The sequence below is a fragment of the Schistocerca cancellata genome, chromosome 1 (genome assembly GCF_023864275.1).
Source record: "Schistocerca cancellata isolate TAMUIC-IGC-003103 chromosome 1, iqSchCanc2.1, whole genome shotgun sequence".
Lineage (NCBI taxonomy): Eukaryota > Metazoa > Arthropoda > Insecta > Orthoptera > Acrididae > Schistocerca > Schistocerca cancellata.
The window spans coordinates 912,797,071-912,814,474 of NC_064626.1; positions in this window are offsets into that span (position 1 = coordinate 912,797,071).

The window sequence follows — 17,404 nt, forward strand, 5'->3', positions numbered from 1 at the left end:
AACTGTAATGTATAAGAGTGAAATTTGGCTAAAAGATGCCAACAACCTTTCCCTGTAATGATGCAAAAGCGTTGTGCCCTGAGACTTCACTGTCGGTCTCGGCGGCGCTTCAGACAGCAAGGTTGTCGACACATGTGTAAAAAAGGCCAGAGCTCAGACATTCAAGTGGGGTGTAAGGTGGGTTAATAATGTCACATTGGCACCAAATTTCACCGCAATTCTTCTCAATGCAAACCTGGACGTGTCACTCAATGAGAAGGTCGTAACGCATCCTCTTATCAACGTTTCATCCATTTTTCGGATGCCTCTGCGATGGAGGTCAGAAGCGTTATGCCCAGTGTTAAAATCGAATCACGCAATTTTCTTATGGGTGGCGAGAAAAATATTTCAGACGCCATGCCCCTTAGAATCGACACGAGAAGGCCTCTTGCAATGGTATAAGGGCGCCAAGAAACAGCTTCTTTTCTTGGGGTGTTCATCCCCAGGCATTTTGCAGTCGAAAACGACAATACACAGCATGACATTCTTGACAACCTTTGACACTGATGAAACAAACTAGACGCTTCGAGCTTTCTCTAAGGACATCATGGACCAACAATCACTTGAATGTGGTTGCAGCCATTTTGAGTTTTTGTGTAACCGCAATTTTTGCTCTGATGTACATTTTAATGTGATCTGAAGCAGCAAGGGCTACCTACGCTTATTCAGCCATCTTGTTTCGTGCCCTCCTGCAGTGTGATAGCAGAGTGGTGCGACATTGACACATGTGTGATTGAAATGGTAAAGAGTTCCTCTAAGCCCCCCCCCCCCCCCCCCCCCCGCCATTTCGCCAACGCTCTCAGTGCCACCCACCTGCTTCTGTTGAGCACTTTAAAATGTACCTGAACAGAGATAGCTCGTTATGAAGTCCTAAAGCCTTGGAGACAGGCAACCCCTTTGACTCCCCTCCCATTCTGGATGACCTAGTAGCAGGCTCAAAAGCAGCTTCATAGCCTGCCTGCAGGCGCCTAGGACTCTCAAAACAGTTTCTGTCTGTACAGGTACATTTTGAAGGTGCCCAACAATAGTCGGCAGGTAGAACCAATTACATTGCCAGGCTCGGTGGACTTAGAATTACCCTATGCAGTTTTCTTCGCTCATGTGTCAATGTCGCACCCCTCTGTGATCATGCCATAGGAGGGCGCGAAACAGGAAGGCTGAAAAAGCACAAACACACTTTGCAGCTTCAGATCACATTAAAATTTCGTCGAATGGTTCTGAACGGTAACTGGTGGTTACACCCTACACACCATAGCAAAAATTGGGGACGCACTGCACTCCAAAGAGGTGTGACCACGGTCTTTGGTGTTGCTGGCCCAAGATGTACTTAGAGCAGGGTCGAAGCGTCTGGGAGGTGTTAGTAGTAGCAAAGAATGTCAGGAACGGCATCCTGTTGCTCGTTGCAATGCGAACTGTTGTTTTCGACAGCGAAATGTGTGGAGATCAATTCCCCAAGGGGATGGGTGGTTTCACTGACGCCCTTTATGCCGCCGCTAAGGCGTTTCGTATCAACCCTGAGCAGTGGTGTGTCTGACATGTTTTCCTCAGTCACACACAACTGAAACCGCGTGTTTTCAGTGCTGGGCGTCGCGGTTCTAAACTACATTGAACAGGTTTCAAAAGAAGGGGTGAAATGTGGGTAAGAGAGGGTGGGAGGACCTTTCCGTTGTGTGATCCATCCACTGTGGCATTGGGCAGTATTGTGGTGAAATTTGGTGCCAATGTGTCGTTGGACAAGGTTTCTGGGCACAGGCTCCGATCCTCAATTTGTTCCTCAAGACATCCAATAGAACGCCTAGAAGTTTGTCAGTATCGTTTTTTAACACCTTGCATATACAGGCTGATTCTTGTCAATGTTTAAAAACCGCCGAAGAAGACGTTGAGATGAGTAATTTAATAAACACACAAGGAGCCGCAAATGTCGGGAAATATCCCAGACGTAGATAACAAATGCTGAACATGTGACGTTGAGGCGGAACAAGAGCTGTGTCATTGTAAAAGTTACAGAGGCGAGAGTGTGGGCCGGAGCATACCCCAGTTTACTTACTACCAGCGCCACGTCATCATCATGTGCCTGTGCTTAACATACAAAGGATTGCACCATCGTAGACTGAAATTAAAAATTAAAGTAACTTTTCCAAATTTCGTCAGTGTATGCTTAAGTATATTAAAATTAACAGTGATATAGTCTCAAAATGATCAAATGAATATCTTAGGCAAAATATAAGATCTCAAGAAAAAAATATGTGGCACAAAATAATGAAACTAGAAAGCTAAAAATTTGTCAGAATATGTAAATGTATGCCATAATTAAAAGTTTCAAGCCTCAACTTGATCAGAGCAATAGTTTGGTTAAAATCATGTTTTTACGAAAAACTGAGGCCGCTAAATATTAGACTCAGAAAGATGAAAATTCGTATTTACTCTCAGTTACATGAAAAAACATTAAATATGTGACGCCAGTAAGCTACCTCTGTTTTCAAGTTATTTACTAAATCCAAATTTGGAACGAAAATGTCCTTATACATGGTACTTTAAGTATCATTTGTATTTGTAAAAGAAAGTTCTAACTACAGCACTCGACTACATTTATGCGATAATTCAGATGTACCAAGTTTCAAGACTTTATTGTAAATAGCAATGATTACAAAGAATTTGAAAGAGGCAGTACAGAGGTAGTGTTCTACTGTAGATTTCGTTCCAAAAATTCTAGCCGACATAGTTTAAATGCAGTCGAGCTAAAAGTTTTCCAATAACTAAAGCAAACTTAATCCTATTTACGTAAAAATTAAGAAGACTGTAAATTGTTAAACGACACAGCTATTACTTAATAAGTGTCTGAGAAAGGGGACGTTTAGACACATCTATCTGTGCCAAGGGTGTTAAATAGGGTATGTTCCGTTTGGCGATCCACTGCGCCCGTATATAAATACGGCGAGAAAGGCAGTGGAAGGGACACTTTTACACCGAGATATCAAACTGTTCACCTCAGTCAAACGTCTGTGTGCATTGTGCCTCCGATGAGGTCAGAGCTGGGCAAACTTGAATTTGTTTCCGGTAAAAGTAGGAGGTGAACTCGCGAGGACTGTACATCGCCCTGGATAGCTTAGATTTCACGGAAGTAACCGTCTGCGTGCCGCCCGCAGCTTTCACAAAACCGCGTGACAAGTGGCGAGATTATTATCCGCTTTTACGGCAATCGATTAACCTTTGGTGATTAGAAATCGGGGCGATTGACCATTTTACTTGGGACTTCCCGTAGAGATCGCCTCTGAACTGGTGATAGTGGTGTTTCCGATTCGGGTGTTATCATTATTAGGAAAATTATTATATTATTGTGAGTTAACTTGTTTTACAGAACATATCAGTCAATTAAAACTCTAACCTTTTATTTGTAGTCATAGTTCCTGATATAGCAGCGTAAACAGCAAGCAGGAACATTTTCTTTCAATGAGCACAAACAGTAATGTGGACTTGCAGACTGGAAATTATGTTCTCCACCGCTTTCTGGCTAACCGCAAAAATAATTTCAAGTTATTTTACAAGGCGAAGGTAGATGTGAAGCATGCACAGACAATTTAAGAGTACTTTCGTAGTGAAGCATCGCCCATTTGAATTATTACCGCCGCCCCCCTTCGTCATCGAGGCCCACGAGAAAGACAGAACGCAGCCCGTACGTCACGAAGGTAGGCCAGAGTTCGCTCGCACGCTTAACTCAACAGAAAAAATGCGTTTCTAAACCTGCTAACTCGCAACTGGATGTGTACATACTAAGGAGAATTGCATCTTCTACTGGAATCTGGTATTATGAAGTCTTAGTGATTACTACTCCTACAACGAGATTTAAAATTAATTTTCGACATAAATGATCCAATGGATTGTTTGTAGCATTTAGTCTCTTCTGCGTAACTGTCCTCATTTCATACAAGATGTGGTGCCTCATGCAACTGATTATCATTTTGACTTGATTTTAATTTTATTGTAGCCCAGGACAGTTGTAACAAATTATTAGCAGGCCCATGCACTTTCTATCATTGTAGGAGTAATAACAGTAAGATTCCATAATAGTGGAGTCCAGTAGAAGGTGCAATTCTCGTTTCTACATATACAACCAGGTGTAGAAACGCAGTTTTTCTGCTGAGTTGAGCGAGCGAGTGAACTCGGCCTACCTTCGTGACGCCGCGCCTCGGCCTGTCTTTCTTGTAGGCCTCGTTCGTCACCATATGACGTACTTCGCCGCGCGCAGCGGTCAGGCTTCTCGATCCTACTATCGCCGGCACAGGGCAGTGCTATACAGCGCTCCGCTTGGGTATACTGTTTTTTTCCTTACCTTAACCAATGTAACACGGCAGTATTCGCGGCAGTGGTGATACAAGACTATGACGAATCGGTTTTCATTTACGAAAGCAGAGTAGCATAGCGGAGCGATATGTAGCACTGCCCCCTGCCAGTGAGAGTAAGATTGACAAGCTCAACCATTGTACGTGCGGCGAGGTACGTCATCTGGTGACGTCACATATTTAACATTTGTCATAATCTTTGGTGTATTTCACGACATTTGCGGCTCCATGTGTCTTATGTTAAATTACTTGACTCAGCATCACCCACGTCACTTAGGGGTTTTTTAAAAGTTAATACGAATCACCCTGTATTTAAGGTGAACCAGAACTCCTCCGACAAACGTTCAGAGATATTAGTATGGAACAGAACAAGGAAAAACGTCTTGTAAACGTGTGCTTTAGAATGCCCCTGTGGAACAAATCTTCTCTATTGAATAAATGCCCATAGGCTTTAAGGTATGCATTTTAGAATATATATATATATATATATATATATATATATATATATATATATATACTCCTAGAAATGGAAAAAAGAACACATTGACACCGGTGTGTCAGACCCACCATACTTGCTCCGGACACTGCGAGAGGGCTGTACAAGCAATGATCACACGCACGGCACAGCGGACACACCAGGAACCGCGGTGTTGGCCGTCGAATGGCGCTAGCTGCGCAGCATTTGTGCACCGCCGCCGTCAGTGTCAGCCAGTTTGCCGTGGCATACGGAGCTCCATCGCAGTCTTTAACACTGGTAGCATGCCGCGACAGCGTGGACGTGAACCGTATGTGCAGTTAACGGACTTTGAGCGAGGGCGTATAGTGGGCATGCGGGAGGCCGGGTGGACGTACCGCCGAATTGCTCAACACGTGGGGCGTGAGGTCTCCACAGTACATCGATGTTGTCGCCAGTGGTCGGCGGAAGGTGCATGTGCCCGTCGACCTGGGACCGGACCGCAGCGACGCACGGATGTACGCCAAGACAGTAGGATCCTACGCAGTGCCGTAGGGGACCGCACCGCCACTTCCCAGCAAATTAGGGACACTGTTGCTCCTGGGGTATCGGCGAGGACCATTCGCAACCGTCTCCATGAAGCTGGGCTACGGTCCCGCACACCGTTAGGCCGTCTTCCGCTCACGCCCCAACATCGTGCAGCCCGCCTCCAGTGGTGTCGCGACAGGCGTGAATGGAGGGACGAATGGAGACGTGTCGTCTTCAGCGATGAGAGTCGCTTCTGCCTTGGTGCCAATGATGGTCGTATGCGTGTTTGGCGCCGTGCAGGTGAGCGCCACAATCAGGACTGCATACGACCGAGGCACACAGGGCCAACACCCGGCATCATGGTGTGGGGAGCGATCTCCTACACTGGCCGTACACCACTGGTGATCGTCGAGGGGACACTGAATAGTGCACGGTACATCCAAACCGTCATCGAACCCATCGTTCTACCATTCCTAGACCGGCAAGGGAACTTGCTGTTCCAATAGGACAATGCACGTCCGCATGTACCCCGTGCCACCCAACGTGCTCTAGAAGGTGTAAGTCAACTACCCTGGCCAGCAAGATCTCCGGATCTGTCCCCCATTGAGCATGTTTGGGACTGGATGAAGCGTCGTCTCACGCGGTCTGCACGTCCAGCACGAACGCTGGTCCAACTGAGGCGCCAGGTGGAAATGGCATGGCAAGCCGTTTCACAGGACTACATCCAGCATCTCTACGATCGTCTCCATGGGAGAATAGCAGCCTGCATTGCTGCGAAAGGTGGATATACACTGTACTAGTGCCGACATTGTGCATGCTCTGTTGCCTGTGTCTATGTGCCTGTGGTTCTGTCAGTGTGATCATGTGATGTATCTGACCCCAGGAATGTGTCAATAAAGTTTCCCCTTCCTGGGACAATGAATTCACGGTGTTCTTATTTCAATTTCCAGGAGTGTATATATTATACATCAAGAAAACTGCCACACACACACACACACACACACACACACACACACACACACACACACACACACATATATATATATATATATATATATATATATATATATGACAGTTTTCTTGGTGTATAATATCTTTGATTCACAGTTAGCCTCAGTCAACTCATATAAATATCTTGTATCTTGTTGTAACAGTTTGTGGCATATATAAAAAGTAAGGTAGGTTGCAGACTTACACTCATTAGCAGGATACTGGGAAAATACAGTCACTGTGCAGAGCAGACTGCTTACAAATCACCTCTGCGTCCTATCTCAGAATACTGATCATACTTACCGAACTCATATCATACAGGACTAACAGAGGATATTGAACGTGTACAAATGGTTACAGTTTATTTGTGTCTTGGGAGAGCATCATGAGAATACTGAAAATTATGAGATGACTCTTGATATCAGACAAAATTATCCCACGTAGCCCATCTTACAAAATTTGAAGAATCAGTGTTAGGTGAAGAATACAGAGATCTTCTCCAACTCCTTAGATATACCTCTCATAGGGAGCACGACCAAAAAATTATGCTAATTACAGCACGTAAAGAAGAATTTAAGCAGTAAGTCTTCCTGGACGGCTGAAACGAGAACAACTCCTAGCGTAAGGTACCACTCTAAGTACGCTCTGAAAAGCACCTCACAATGTTTTTCAGTGTATGTGGTACAGAAAATTGCCGTTATATGGGTTCACATCCAGCAACAAAGAGACAACTGAAGAGAATCAAATGAGAATAATAAAAGTAAGTGAAGAAGAAGCGAACAGATTCACTGGCACGAAAGAGTAGGAATTACAAAGCGTACTGAAGAACACTCAAGAACCAGTTTTGAACAAACCAGAGCCCATAAATAACAGAAAGTGCATCTTTGTAGTAGAACCTCACAAACTATATTTATAATCAGCATGTACTCTCTTCTTTTCACGTAGAGGGAAACCGTTGAGAAAGTGTTTAAATGCGTGTTGGAACGCCACACCTTTAAATGATTTCAGAGTACGAGTATATGTAACAAGCATATTTCGATAATGATGAAGAAATCTAGTTAAATCGACGAATTTTGCATGGGAGAATGAATAAAATAATTAACAACCGTGTGACATCTTAGACACATTTTTGTTAAGTTGATGGAGCGATAGCAACGTTTAGTCATTACTGGCAAATAAATATAAACGTACACAGCCTTTAAATACAGTAGATATAGTTAGTAGTATCATATCTTGAAATTTCATAAATACTACAACAGTCTTCGTTCGAAAATATTTTCCTATTTAATTACTAGTTTCAGTGTTGATGATCATCTTCAAAATACCTGTCTTCAAGAAGTTAACAGGGTAAGCAAAACATATAGCCGAAAATGACATCGCCGTATAGAGCAAAATCATGATAACATGATAAACACTAATGATCCGTAATGTCGGTTCATCGGTGGGCACTGTGCTTACAGCTGTGGTGTAAACAGATGAATGGGCGTGGCCGATGAATATTGCTGTCCGAAGGCAGTTTTCAATGGCGTGATACGAAGTCAGAAATATGATCTCAGAGATTCTACATAAAACTAAATAGGATACATTAAAATGCACGTCATGGAGGAGCGAGAGTTTGAACTTCGGCCCAAGGAGAAATATTAGTTTCAATTACGAAAGGTAGCTGCAAATAAGTTGATTTGAAATGTATAGTACAATTAAGTTAAATGACATCAGAATATCAAACGACAAAAACATCACAGGCACAGAGGTCGTATCAAGAACGAATCTAAAAAGCCGCGGCCGAACAGGTCCAAGAAATAATGGAAATGGACAGAATCAGAACGAGGTATCATAACGAAATGTCATTTCAAACCGTAAAAGCTAGTTCCCAGTGGTTGTCTGTGATGTTTACTGTGCACAATAAAGCGAACTGAAAGCAGTATATCAAAACACTACAAAAAAAATGTGGGCACAGCATGATCGCTGAATCCAAGACAATGAAACTTGGGCAGCACAGGGCCGAGGGAGAAACAGACTAACAACAGCCTGTGATACAATGAAAAATAGGCGCTGCGTGCAGTTTCGGTGAGTATGTTGGATAACCTATAAAGAAATAAATTGCTGTGAAAAGTGACTGTGTACATTGATGACATGTCATTAGCAGCTAAATTCTAGGAAAAGTATAATAAAATAGTGAAGAAACTACCCAGGGCATCAAGAAATAATTAAAGCACTCTCAATATAGCCATGATAAACTCAGGGGAAAGGAGATATAGTTTTTGGACGTATTATTTTGTTGAAACGAATAGCTAAGAATCACGAGAAGATGGAAATTTTTGAAAATTCCTAAAACCACAAAAAAATTCGAGTTTTTTCCTAGTTTTTTAAGAATTAATGTTTAAATTCAGACGTGAAATAAGGAAGACAAGAAACAATCAGTTTGCGCAATGGAATGTAGCCTAAAAGGAGATGACAGTATTTGATAATGGAGACATATGCGTACATTCCGGCCATTCAGTTATTGTTTGGTGGGAAGGAAGATTTGTGCCTACATTGATGCAGTTTTTGTTTGTGGCGATTTGTGAAAGACTCTATATACGAGGGTTGGAATTTTAATAGAGGCAACTATTTATTTACAGCTCGTACAAAATAGATACGTGTTTCAAAGTTTTACTGACCTTCAAAGTAGTCACCGGCATTGTGTATAACCCTTGCCAGCGATGAGGAAGTCATAGGATACTCTTAACAGTGCTAGTTGTGTTGAAAGTTTAAGCGGCGAGGTCTATTGCCCGGCGAATTTGTAGCAGTTTTGAATCGAATGCCGTGAAGTGTTTCCTTCAGTTTAGTAATCGAGTTGAGCTCACGATGGCTTAAGTCATGGGAGTGCAATAGGTGGTATAGCACTTAGCAGCCCCATCAGTCAAACAAATCAGTAACAGCTTGCACTGTACCTGCTTAAGCATTGTACTGCAAAATGATGGTCAGGTCTGGCAGACAGTGTCATCACTTCTAGAGTCCTAGAATCTATAGAAGTGGAAAGGAGGAATGGAACCTCAAAGAAGTTGTTTCAGTATACAAAGAAAAGTAAGAGAGATTATCAAAGTGAAAACCTATTCATAAAAGATAAAAATTAAATAAAAAAATGGAAAGAATATTTCTCAGAAATGTTAAATTGTACAGATCCGCACATAACCTTCAATTACGCAATGTCTGAAGGTGACAGCATTAATAATGACGAATGCAGAATCATAGAACAGGAAGTGAGTCACTCCATTCAAAAGCTCAAAAACAACAAGGCAGCAAGCGAGGACTAGATATCAGCAGAGGTGTTAAAAGAGGGTGGAAGCAAGCTACACAATGAAATTTATAACCTTATCACAACGATCTGGAAAACTGAAACACTGCCTGAAGATTGGAAAACTGCAATAATTTGTCCCATACAGAAGAAAGGAAGAAAGGAATGTGGAAATTACAGAGGAATCAGTTTGTAGAACATAACATACAAAATTCTGTCAATGACCATTCTGGAAAAACTTAAACCTTACGCACAAAACATTATTCAAGATTACCAGGCTGGATTTCGAACAAGCCGTTCCACAACTGATAATTTTTTACTATACGACAGATCTTTGAGAAATACTGGGAATTTAACAAAAACATCCACTGTCTCTTCATTGACATCCAGCGAGCCTACGACAGCATCCAGCATCCACAGAAGTATCCTCTACAACACATTACGAGAATTTAGTATACCTAGTAAAATCATTAGGATGATATAAATGTGCATGGATGGCTCCCAGGCAGCAGTGAAGTTCAGAGGATCCATATCCCCCACCTTTCCAATTAAAACAGGCTTACTACAGGGAGACGCTCTTTCATGTGTCCTCTTCAACCTTGCATTAGAGAAAGTGGTTCGGGAAAGTAATTTACATCTATACAATGGTCTCCGATTCGATCACAGTGAAGTAAAACTCCTGGCTTATGCAGATGATATAGTGTTGCTGAGTGAAACTGAAGAAGAACTGAAATACATGTACAGATCTCTCAGGCAGAGTGCCAGCAAAATCGGGCTTTGATTAACCAAGGGAAAACCGAATATATGGAAATAGGTCGAGTCATAAACCCAAATCCTTACTTTCAAATTGACTAACATTCTAAATTCAGAAAAGTTCTCCAGTTTAAATACCTTGGATCACGTTTCAACAGTAAAAATATCATAACAATGGATGTAAATGAAAGAATAGCCTCAGGGTCAAGATGTCTGTACTCACTAAGCAACCCACTCAAAAGTAAAGCTTTGTCAATCACCACAAATATGAAGATATACAACACTATTATCTGCCCATAGTTCTGTACGGCTCAGAAAACTGGACGCTTACAAAGAATGAAAGAGAAAAACTGAACGTTTTCGAAAGAAACGTAATGAGAAAAATCTGGGGACCTGTGTTGGAGAATGGCGTATGGAGAATTCGAAAGAACAATGAAATTCATCAGTTAATGAAGCAATCCACTATCATCCAGAAATTAAATAGTAGGAGACTGCAATGGGCTGGACATGTGACCAGAATGGAAACCAACAGAATCACCAAGAAAGCATTTGAAGGAACTCTCCAGGCAACTCTCTTTTCACTGTTGTACTTGAAGTTTAACGCTTGAAACTACTTTGCTGATTCGATATGTTCTATTATGACGGTAACTGATAAGATTCTGTCACTAGAATGCGCTACTGAGTGTATGATGCGACAATGTGTGTTGCTGTGAGTAGCATTGTAAGTCAGGCTGACATTACTCTCTTTCGGCGGTGATTGTTGGTAGTTGAATGGAAGAACACGTGAATGCAAAAAAATTGTAGTGCTTCTACAACCTTTGGAGGGTATTCTGCTCCGTTCATCTTGTATTTCTGCTAATAAATATGTGAGTAGTATACAAACCAATTTCGTTCGCATATGTGCAGTAGTGCGTAATAATACTTCTATCCGCAGTCGAACGATGAGAAAGTAGTGTTTCCCTCTTTCTGCTTTTTTCTAGTTTATCGTGATAGTTCGAGTGCTGTAATGGAGTCATTCTCGTATTTCGACAATGGACGACCTAAAGTGATGACGTATGAAGAATTCATGGCCCTAGAATGCCCTTCTGGCAGTGAAGATGAGTTAGATTTGACGATTCAAATGAAGACCCAACCATAAACGTAAATGATCTGGAATCTGCAGATAGTGACAGCGATAGTTTCCCACAGTTTTGCATAAATGCAAACTGAATACAAATAAAAAAATTTCTGAATTAAAAACATATTTTTTAACACTTTTCCTGACATCCTTGAACAGTTTGAAATAAAAAAAAATATTTTAACTTCTAAAAAAAGAAAGTGTGTAATGAAGAGTTAATGGCTATTGCTCACCTATTTTACTGATTAGGATGTAAGAATTAGAGTCAGTGTGTTAACTTAGGAGTGCTGACTCAATGCTTATTCGAGACACGAGATTTTTTCCGGGCTCACCTCCAGTTGGGAATGCTGCTTCTGATTCACTCCAGAGTGTACAGAGTACGACATACGCTGGGCCCCACGCCGCCAGAAACAGGAAATATCGCCGTACCTGGGCGACTGGACTGAGGTCCCCTACGTAGACGTGGCCCAAGCAGCAGGCGTCGCGGTAGAGGGTGGGCATCGCCGCGAGGCGTGGCAGCGCGACGAGTCTCCAGCGCAGCACCACGGAGCGGCCCGCGGGCAGCGACAGCTCCCACACCAGCTCTGTGGTGCCTTCCAGCTCGTAGCACACCTCCACTGCCAGCACCTGCTGCTGCTGCGCCTGCAGGCAACCGGGCCGAGGTGGCTACACTCTGGAAACTGTATGGTGCAGGATATTCGTTCCAATATTGTCCATTGTCTTTCATAATATGTTCGCGTACTGAGCGACGGAAAACTGGCAGTCTGTATGGCACTGTACGAGCTCCAATCTTTTTCATTTCATTGTCCTGATTCCTTCACAAGATATACGATGGTGGCAGCATAATGTCTGCACAATCTTCTTCGAATACCCAAGAAGTTTTTCTGAGAACTACACCTTCTTTATATTTAAACTTAAGATCGTGATGGAAGACGGGAAGGCAATAGCTTGGTAAGTTGAAATCATAAATATACAATATTCTAGCGATCCTGGCAATGCTTTACAACTGCTCTCTATGCATGGAAGTTGGATATACATCACAAATTCCATGCCCCCTCTCTCTACACCCATCCCCTCCTCCCCCTCTCTTTGTCCATTTGCTCTTTCTCCCCTCCCACTCTCTGTGCATTGCCTCCTTCCCCTCTCATGTCCATCTCTTCTTGCCCCCTCTGTAACCACTGCCCCCCTCTCCCCCCCGCTCTCACTCGTCGTAGCCTCTCTCTGTGACGCTGTGACCTTGAGCCTACGACCAAATCAAGATGTGAGATAATGTCTTTTCAGCTGTAATTGTCCCTCAAGATGTTTCAGTTACTTACGATGAAGAATCAGCGCCATTATGTTCCAGTGTAGACTGCTTATGATCTTGCAGCAGAGAAAACTGTATAATGCACTTTTTTATATGTACAGGTATGCACATATATGGTTTTATGACTATGACATAAAATATCATATAAAATCAATTAATAGAGAAATCCAACAACATTATTTATATAAAGAAAAATATGAATTATACTTCTGCATGCTAGTTCAATATTTTATGTCTACTGGATAGCTAAAAATAATACAGTTACAATTTGAATAATTGAATGTGATAAATCAGGTAATGTGTTATTATAGATTTAAATTAAATGATGTCTTTTTAGTTTATTGATTAGTATATTTTTCTTCTTTTATAGATGGAACCTTGATTAGTACTTGTAATTTTAACTACATCTAATATTGTCAGAAACAAATAACGTGTTGTTTTATTAATAAATGTTGGATTATTAAATATTTTTTCAAAAGATATTCTTCCTTTTTGACAATTCGTTCAGTTATTAATATTTATAATGCATTTTTAAAGAAACCTTTAAATACTCTTTATGTGTAACCATTGATATGAATATAACAATAATAAATTAAAATTGTAGTCATTTATTTAGGATGTAATAATGTATTTCATACAATTCATGTGATGTACATAAATAAAACTAATGTACTATCTAGATATGTTAACAGTGGAAATTATGATAATCAGTGTGTTGTTGTTGTGGTCTTCAGTCCTGAGACTGGTTTGATGCAGCTCTCCATGCTGTTCTATCCTGTGCAAGCTTCTTCATCTCCCAGTACTTACTGCAACCTACATCCTTCTGAATCTGCTTAGTGTATTCATCTCTTGGCCTCCATCTATGATTTTTACCCTCCATGCGGCCATCCAACGCTAAATTTGTGATTTCTTGATGCCTCAGAACATGTCCTACCAACCGGTCCCTTCTTCTTGTCACATTGTGCCACAAACTGCTCTTCTCCCCAATTCTATTCAGTACCTCCTCATTAGTTATGTGATCTACCCATCTAATCTTCAGCATTCTTGTGTAGCACCACATTTCGAAAGCTTCTATTCTTTTCTTGTCCAAACTATTTATCCATGTTTCACTTCCATACATGGCTACACTCCATACAAATACTTTCAGAAATGTCTTCCTGACACTTAAATCTATACTTGATGTTAACAAATTTCTCAGTAATCAGTATCTCTCTCTTAAAATTCCTGTTGTTGACAGAATAAAGTTGGTTTCTAAAATAATAAAAATTAGTGTTGACAACAGGTGACATAACTGAATAAAATTAATGTTTATTGCATGTAGTAGGCCCACAGTTAATCATTTCAGTAGTTAGTTTATTGAAATATCGGTTTTTGGTACTGAAGATAAGCAAGTTTTCTGCCCCTGAATAAATGTAAGTGGAGAGCAGTCTTGTTTCCAAAGCACAAGACTAGTGTTTCTTTGAACTATTAAATCTAATGTTTGCATGTTATATTTTTAATCCTTTTTGATTTTTATGTTTTTATGTTTGAACTGTAAATTTGTATTAATCGTTTTGTCAAATTTTGCATAAATTGTTCTTTCTTGATTTAAGTTGACAATTTTTTTCTTATTGAGTTTGATGATGGTTATTTCTTCCTGTTTTTTTTGTTCACTTCTATCTGTTTATCAAGGTGCTTCAGAATTTCTGATTGAGTTTCGATAATTCTTTCTCATGGTAATGATTTCTTTCATTCTCTTTATTTTGATAATTTGGGTTTAATCTTATGTTGATTTGAATATAAACAGACTTTATTTTGGTACTGATTTTTTTTGTCTGACATTGTTGAGATTTTAGATTTTTCTGTAATGATTACTGCTAGAGGCTCAGTTTATTTATCTTCTTACCATTCCATTTTTTTATTTTTAAGGTTTTAATTTTAATGATTATACTACAGTGTCCCTTCTCTAGATTAAGTGTGTTACTTTTTTGTGTGAGATTACTTATTACTGTACTTGTAATCTTAGATTGAGGTCATTGGCAAGAGTGTTTGCAAGCTGGTGTTTATTTAATTGTTTATATAATGATTGCTAGTTTGCCTTCTTATGAGTTTTATTTTAGGTATGTGAATTTCCTAATAATTTTCAATTTCATTATTATTTATTATGGTTCTTATTATCTTATATTTTTTCGATTTTGACATATTTAGTTTCCACACCAACATTTTTGTTTCATCTCTGGCTTCCTAAGACTCATGTGCCATCTTCCATTTTTTGTAGAATACTTGCTGCTAGTTGTGCTATTGAAGTGGACATGATATTTTTCATGCAGTAAGGGCTGTATCTTGTATAGTTTTAAAGTTTAATATTTTTTGATTGTCTTAAAATTTATCACATGGTATTTTTGATGGATTTATTTGTTTTCAGCAATTTGATTTTCCATCGTTAATTCCTTATTCTTCTGTTGCTCATACAAGAATGGTTATCAGTGGTTTCATAACTGTAAATTGATGGGGTTGTATGGTTTCAATTTCTTTAATAATTAGACCCTTGTTTTATGGTTATCTGATTTATCAAATATAATGTCTAAGTATTTGCCCTGATGAAGATAATTAATTAACAAGTGTATAATTAATCTTATGACTAGTATGGCACTTTCATGGTTCATTTTAAGATCATGTATAGCTTCTTTTTCTTCTTTAAATTTATGAGGTGCATTTTGTTTGTTAAATAGATTTACTCTTGATCTTCCTTAATAGTTACATGAATACCATAACATATTTTTATACTGATTATGATGAACATTCTTTGATCAAAGGGTGAATATTTCTTTATGTAATTTTAATTTAGTATTTAAGAGATGTTGTTTTGTGGGATCAATGATTAGAAATTTTTCATCCTAGGCCACATATTTATTTTTTATTTAATCTTTAAGTTTTTTCAGTTATTATTAAAGTATCTTATCTTTATTTTATCTAGTTACTACTACAAGATTTTGATAGCAACAAAGGCACCGACCCACATTGGACAATGAAGTAAATTCAACAGTGACAAGTGAAAATTGGTGCCAGACCAGGACTTGAACTCTGAATTTCCACATTACTCAAGTGATCACCATAACTGCCACAGCTGTCTGGACACACTGCTTGTCCAACCCAAATTCTCAACTGGTCACACATAATAGTGTTCACTGACCATTAACCCCTTTGCTCACAGCTCTTGGATGAATTCTGTAAGATTTCAGACATATCGCTCATTCACACTGAAGTTACCATTCGTCACCTGCACTCATATATATATATATATATATAAAAGGAAGTATTGAAGTGATATGTTTCTCTTAAGTTTCACTTTTATTAGGAAATTGCGTTTTATAACACTGTACGAAAAATTGTATATTTTTCTTTAGTTTTATTACAGTGCACATCTATTTCAAGTTACAAATTAACAGTTTTCGAATAAAACTTTAAATAAACATTGGCAGTTTCAATTTTGCAATAGACACTGTTTATTTTTCATTACAGACAGGAGGATAACTATGTAGATCATAAATGTTCCATAGGTTATGTAGGTTACGTCCTCACTCAGTATCTAGAAGGTTCACTGCTTTCAGTTTCTAGGAGAATCGAGAAAGACACAAATCTCATACGCAACAAAGGAAGCAAAATGAGGCAACGCCCAAGAGGTATGCAACACAGCTAACGTACCGGCAACGCGATTGCGACCAAAGCTACAAGGAAAACTACCGTAGTCGACGCTTTCTTATGAAGATCTAGGGTAGCCTAGGATAGCTGTAGAAGTCTAACCGTGAGGCATCCAGCGCGGGGCTGCAGATCGAGTAGGTGGCGGTGCGGGCAGCGGAGTACTTTGCGCCTACGCGAGATGCCGGCGCTGACGCTGTCGGACTGGCAGTCGCAGATTTTGCAGCGGCGCAGTCGCCACGCGGCGGGCAGCCGCCCCGCGCCGCGCAGTAACAAACCCAGCCGCAGCGGCGCGCTGCCCACCATCGCCTCGGGCAGCCGCAACTCCACCTGCTGCACGCTGCACGGCTCGCCGCGCCGCAGCACCTCGCACAGCCTGTGCCCCAGTCAGCGTCACCTAACATGGAGCCTCTCACGCTCCTTCTTCATTTCCCAACGACCGGGTCGAAAAGCAAATCGCTGAGAAAAACTTTTCGAAAAGAATCTACTTCATTCTTAATACATTAGTGAAAGAAGGAACAACAGAACACAGTAATCCCTCTGATATACCAGTATCTGAGCAGCTTTGCGACCCTTCATGGAGACACATAACATAGCCTAGAAAATCCAAAGCAGTTTTTAATTAAGTACAGAAAACCGTTTTTATGTAAATATACAGCGTGGTCTAAAAAGCTTGTTATGGGTCTGTAAGATAGGTTGTACTGAGAATAACTGATAAGAAAAAGATAGTGCATGTCGCACCGTTTCCGAGTTAATTAGTATCGAAGTTAGTCAAACAGGATGTTGTGCACGAAAATTCGAGCGGCCCGCCAGGGATGGTATCAATAACCAGTTCTTCGTTTGGTTTTCTAAAACCGAGCAAGAGAGCGATACAAAAATTGCATCTTGGACGGTAATGAAGAATGAACCAAAGCCAAAGGCT